Source organism: Brachyistius frenatus, unplaced genomic scaffold, assembly GCF_029030835.1.
Source record: "Brachyistius frenatus isolate BFR_SWC_R1_liver_20210118 unplaced genomic scaffold, ASM2903083v1 Contig_126, whole genome shotgun sequence".
In the NCBI taxonomy this organism is placed as follows: domain Eukaryota; kingdom Metazoa; phylum Chordata; class Actinopteri; family Embiotocidae; genus Brachyistius; species Brachyistius frenatus.
Window position 1 is genome coordinate 776,490 of NW_027210725.1, and position 6,011 is coordinate 782,500.

General features: G+C 43.0%; 1 protein-coding gene across 1 annotated transcript in view; it reads left to right on the forward strand.

Annotated features, from left to right (window-relative positions):
- The first annotated feature begins 5,996 nt into the window (after positions 1-5,996).
- Positions 5,997-6,011, forward strand: part of gdf5 (growth differentiation factor 5) — a 7,395-nt gene continuing 7,380 nt past the window's right edge. Inside the window, exon 1 of the mRNA XM_069714138.1 lies at positions 5,997-6,011. This exon is cut by the window's right edge and continues 892 nt beyond it. The gene's annotated coding sequence lies outside the window, so the exon portion shown is untranslated.

A 6,011-nucleotide genomic window follows, 5' to 3' on the forward strand; every position in this document is an offset into this window, starting at 1 on the left:
CTAGAGTTTTGAAAGTAGAATGTGGTCCCATTCTTGCCTGATAGAGGATTTCAGCTAACTGAGCGCCGATAAAAAGCCGGATGCTCTTTAACCTGGAGGATGCAGCGTCCATGATTTCCAAAAATAATTTCATATTTTGATTTATTAATCAACAGCACAGTTTTCCATTTCACCCCAGTCCATCAGGAATCCGGTCTGAACGGGTTTCAAATCGAAAAATGACAAAACCTCCTTGGAAACTCAGTAACGTTCTGCTGCAGTCGTACTTAAATAGAAAATTAATTAACCCTTTCCAGTGAAAATCTGCCTGAACATCACCAAATATCAGAAACACACCAGTAGCTATTTACGGTGGAACCTCCATGACATGGACAGACAGCGTGACTAATCCTTCCAATTATAGAATAAAAGCTTCGACACACGTGTGCAGCCTGACCATGAATATTCTATATTTCCTGCCATTTAAACAACCTTTTTCCTCCTATGGTTTTATAAACAGAGCGGCAGATTTCCAGCGAGTCGCCGCGACAACAGGACGCGTCTCCAAGCACAGGCTCCCCGTTATGAAGGGAGGCTGACGGCTAACAAATTGACTCTTTGTTTTATTGGTCTAACCGCACGGCAGACGCTGTCTGGCCGTGCGGTTTCGCAGCGTCGCTCATCCCTGTCTGTCTAAATATCAGCCGACACGCCCGCCTCCCTCTGTTATTACAGTCGTTGGACTTTTTAACCGTTTGCTGAATCCAGTCGGAGACGGTGGAGGCTGACGCTTGTCGTCTGTTCAGGGTGATATCGAAAGGAAAGCTGACGGGAATTTCTTCAAACTTGGCAAAACCATTTCCTTAGTACCAAGGATGAACTGATTAAAGTTTGGTGGTCAAAGGTTAAAGGTCGAGGTCACTGTGGCCCCGATTCAACTCATTCTCATTCTCATGATATCTCAGGAACGGCGAAATGGAATTTTTTCAAACTTGGTAAAACCATTTACTTTGTATGAAGGATGAATCGATCCGAGTTTATTCATCAACGGTCAAAGTTCAAGGTCACTGTGACCTCACATCCTTCTCATCCATCCACCCTCTTGACTAAGTGTCTTCAAACTTGGCAGAAAAATGAATAGATTTTGTTGGAAAAGGTCAAAGGTCACTGTCACCTCACAATCACCCATGCTCGTGTCAGTAGTGGTCACTATGTCTCAGATATGAATTGGTTAGATGTTTGGTTGTCAAAGGTTGGAGACCAAGTTCAGTATGACCTCACGCCCATCCTGTCTGTCAGTTCCATTCTTGTGAATAAAATATCTCAAAAACACCTTGAGGAAATTATTTTAAATTTGGAACAAACATTAACTTGGACTGATTAGAAATTTGGTGGTGAAAGGTCACTGTGACCTCACAAAACATGTGTTGTCAAAACTCAGTAGTTCATACGTTCCGTTTTGACATTTGACACAAACCGTGTAAAGTGTTGTGGTAGTTGTGGTTTTCAGTTTTCAGCTGTGCGATTGTTTGAATCCGTGGAACTGAAACCAATGACTAATTGTTGATAACACTGTCGGACTTCATTCTTCTGACGAAGTGTTGATCTTCTCCAGAATAGAAAGCATCTCTTCGGCCCGTTCAGGCGGAGGAACCGTCTTCGTCTCCGGAGCTGCTCCGTGTGTTGGAGCAAGTTGTTTGTCAGTTGGCTCCGGTTGGACGCCATGTGCTCCTGATGTCCTCGGCTTGAATCTGGGCTCCTCGTTGCATGTCTCAAACTGAGTAAAATCAACAAGTTATCTTTCAGAATTAAATGTTCCCTCGGTTGTGCGTGCCACACGAGCTGCAGCTGCAAAAGGAAAACCACATTTCCTCCAAACCCACTTTTTCTTCCTCGGAGAATCTGCTGCGCTCCAGGTTTTCTGGGCTGAGAGTCGAGGGTCCGGCGTGGGAGTCCAGCGTCCGGACGATGTGTTTACATGTCAGCGTCTTCGGCGTTACCCTCGAACACCCACCCACTGTTCCTCCGACACAGGAAGTACCTTCACATATACAGAGCCTATAAAAAGGGTTCAGACCCGGCAGTGTTTCTCAGGTTTTATTCTTTCACCACACAGAGCAACCAAAGCAGGGAAAGTTTATTTATTTCAACAACAAGGTGGCAGTAAGGTCGCATAAAATGCTGTTTTCTTTTTTTATAGGCTGTTGTTTTTGCTTCTATGATCTTCGTAAAAAGGGAGATTTTCACGCTATAACGTTAAATGCAGCCTTCACTGTTCACCATTTATTTGTCCACTGCTGGCTGCATCCAGAACTTTACAGAAAAACAAAACAACTTTTAACTGACAGCAGAATAAGAATAGCCGGTGTTACACTGAAATCTGTCCCCCATCAGATTCTGTGACCTGTCCAGATATTTAAAGGCCAAAAACCACACGTAAACCTTCAAAATATAACTTTTCCCGTTTTTAGCAGGAAGTGACCATATTTGGACGAGCTGGGGGAGGAGCCAGCGGTGGATCTGACCGATCTGATTGGAAACCTGAGGATACTACGTCCCGCCCACCGATAGCTGTAACCTGGCTGCACCACAGGCCTGTCAATCAAACAGACACGCCCCCAAAAACAGGTCCTTTTGAACCTTATTTTCTAATTAATGACATTATTTTCAGATGAACCGTCAGTGTACTGAATTCCCACCAGGTGGCAGCGTTGTACTTGGTGAATAAGGTAAATGAACAGGCATTAAGGAGGACGACTCATGATGGACTGGGGACCTTTAACACTGCGCACACATTGGCAGCGTGTTTTCTACTCAGGAGGACCAGGAGAACATCTGGATATGCAAATGAGCACATGTAAGTCTGTTTCGACACCACGAGTTGCTGATTTGCTGTTTGTTGCTATGGGTTACGGGTAACTTATTTGTTCTTATTATTCCGTTCAATTAAGACAATTAACCTTTTTAACTTGTTAATGAGCCACTGCTAGCATCTTAAGGCTAACTTATGCTAATGCCAGTTTCTCTTGACTTATGTTGGTTAATGTGATGCTAACTAGCTGATTGTTACTCTGATTCTTTTCCCAGATATCCTACGAACTTACATACGTACACTCCTACGTGCAGAACTACGGTTGTTCTGAGCGCCAGTAAAGTTCAGGTGGATTTTTTTTTGTGATTGTTGCAATCAATTTTTTTTGATTTTGTGGTGGATTCTGTCAGAAAGTTGCGATCTAATTTGCAGAGTTTTAAGTGAGTTTTTTTTGCATAAAATTGTGTGAATTCAAAAACATTGCAAAGCAAGAAAGATTTTTTTATTTTTTTTGAAAGCACTACTTGATAAAAGGAATAAATGTAATCGCGTCCTTTCAATCATGCTGCAATAACAAGAATATTTTACTTCTAATCTTTTTTCTATGTATTTATTGAACTTAGAGAACAGTGGAGATAAAAGGTCCTAAAAGGTCCTAAAAGGTTCTAAAAGCTGCGTATGTTTCCAGAACAGACCGTCTGTGACTGGAATATAGAAACAAGGACTACATCAGTCTTTCAAAATAAGAGCTTTAGATGCTGTTTAATTCATGTTCATTCAACACATAGACCTGCTGGATGAAACAAACAAAGAGACGTCTCTGACAACTGGACGTGTGGAGAAAACTCATTTAACATCCAGTAATATGGAATCACTTCTATCGATAATAAGTATTTCATTCGAAACCTTTATTGTGAAGGTCACCTTGAAACCAAATCCTGTCACTTACGATTTTTCCACTTGAGTTTTATTTGCAGAGCAGAACCTTCCTGATTGTAAATGAGGAGTTATTTTTGGTAATGAAGTGAGTTTTGTTTGAAAGACTTTTGTATTTTTGCCCCATTAAGGAACGCAGAAAACTAAAGTTGCCTCTCCGAGTTTCATCAAGTCATTGATTTAGTTTTCTGATGTGTAATGAGCCTGAAAGCCAAACTTCTTCTGACTTTCAGCCACAATAATCTGCATATAAAGTCCGTCTGGCAGCTGAGCGTGAAGCTCTGAACGGACCGGTGTGCTTCTGCAGAGAAAACAAACATTCTGCTCTGTTGAAGCGGCGTTGATCCGTTACTGTGCGCCGTAACGTGGAAGCTGTTCCCTCGTCATCCTGCAGCTGTTCGTCCGGTCGACGGCATCACGTTGATTTAACGCGCGATCCACGACAGCCTCGTCTCGTCCAATCGCTTCTGTTCAGCCGTCATGTCCTCCGCTGAAAGACAAAAGGAAAGAGAGGCAGAGAGACGGAGAGGGAAAGACAAACACTGCACCAGAACCAGAACCGGCTCCGGTTTCAAACCACCAGAGACCCTCCCCGCTGCCAAGAGCTCCAGTTTTGAACCCGAGCTTTCTGGCCGCTAATTATTCCACGAGCTTGGTCGAAACTGGATTTATGGCACCGAGCTGGCGCTGCTTGTGGCATCATAAATTAAACTGGCAAAGAAAGTTAGGATCAGAACCGAGGTCCCCGGTCCTGCACCGCAGGAACCCCAAAAAAGATGTAAAAACATGACAAGGAGACACAAAACAACCACGAAGAACAAAATGACCACAAAGAGACACAAAACAACAACAAAGAGACACAAAACAACACAAAACAACAACAAAGAGACACAAAACAACCACGAAGAACAAAACGACCACAAAGAGACACAAAACAACAACAAAGAGACACAAAACAACATCAGAGAGACACAAAACAACAACGAAAAGAGACACAAAAGAGACACAAAACAACAACAAAGAGAACAAAACAACCACAAAGAGACACAAAACAACAACAAAGAGACACAAAACAACCACAAAGAGACACAAAACAACAACAAAGAGACACAAAACAACCACGAAGAACAAAACGACAGCAAAGAGACACAAAACGACAACAAAGAGACACAAAACAACAACAAAGAGACACAAAACAACATCAGAGACACACAAAACAACCACGAAGAACAAAACGACAACAAAGAGACACAAAACAACAACAAAGAGACACAAAACAACATCAGAGAGACACAAAACAACCAGGAAGAACAAAACGACAACAAAGAGACACAAAACGACAACAAAGAGACACAAAACAACATCAGAGAGACACAAAACAACCACGAAGAACAAAACGACAACAAAGAGACACAAAACGACAACAAAGAGACACAAAACAACCACGAAGAACAAAACGACAACAAAGACACAAACCGATTGTAAATTGATGCTAACTGACGGGAAACAGTGAACCCATCAGTTTGCGACCGTGATTGTAGTTTTAACAACATTTTGGTAACAAATCAAAAAGCTTCAACCAGTTCAGACTGATGAACCTGTTCAGGAGCTCTTCATGATCAGAAAGTGGAAGCAGCAGAAAAAGTGACCACGTCGGTGACGTGTGTGTGTGCGTGCGTGCGTGCGTGCGTGAGTCACGGTGGAAAAGAGGGAGGAAGATTTGAGGAGAAATATTGCTGTTAAATGAGCCCGGACAGCCTGATGACATCACGCGGTAATTAAAACAGTTTTCTGGAATTCCGTTTCCAATTCCTGCGCGCGCAGGTTTGCTGGAGGATTTGTCGAGCACCTGCAGGTTGGTGTGTGAGTGAAATATTTTCACTGGACGGGGTTCAAACTTTGAAGGGGAAAGAGAGAGAAAAAAACCGGAGGCAGCGGCATTACGCCATTCTTGCCTCTCTTGGAAAAAAGTGGGATTTAAAGAAGTTTCTTACAAGATATCCAGCAGAAGTTCCGCGGAGTGTTTAACGCGAGTTTTCTCAGGCTCCTCTCGGGTTTCTGCTGCCTGTCTCCGGATCTCTGCAGCACTATGCTTCTCACACTGGACAGATGGGAGAATAAAGCTTTGCAGGATTTGTTTCTTCCACTTTTAAAACTCTTTAACGCATGTTTCTGCAGCCTGTTTCAGACAGGAGAGGAACTTTTTATTCACTTCTCCTGCGGCGGAGCGCAGAGGGAGCTCAGAGGATGAACGCCTCGGACCTCACAGGACTGCAGCCTTTTC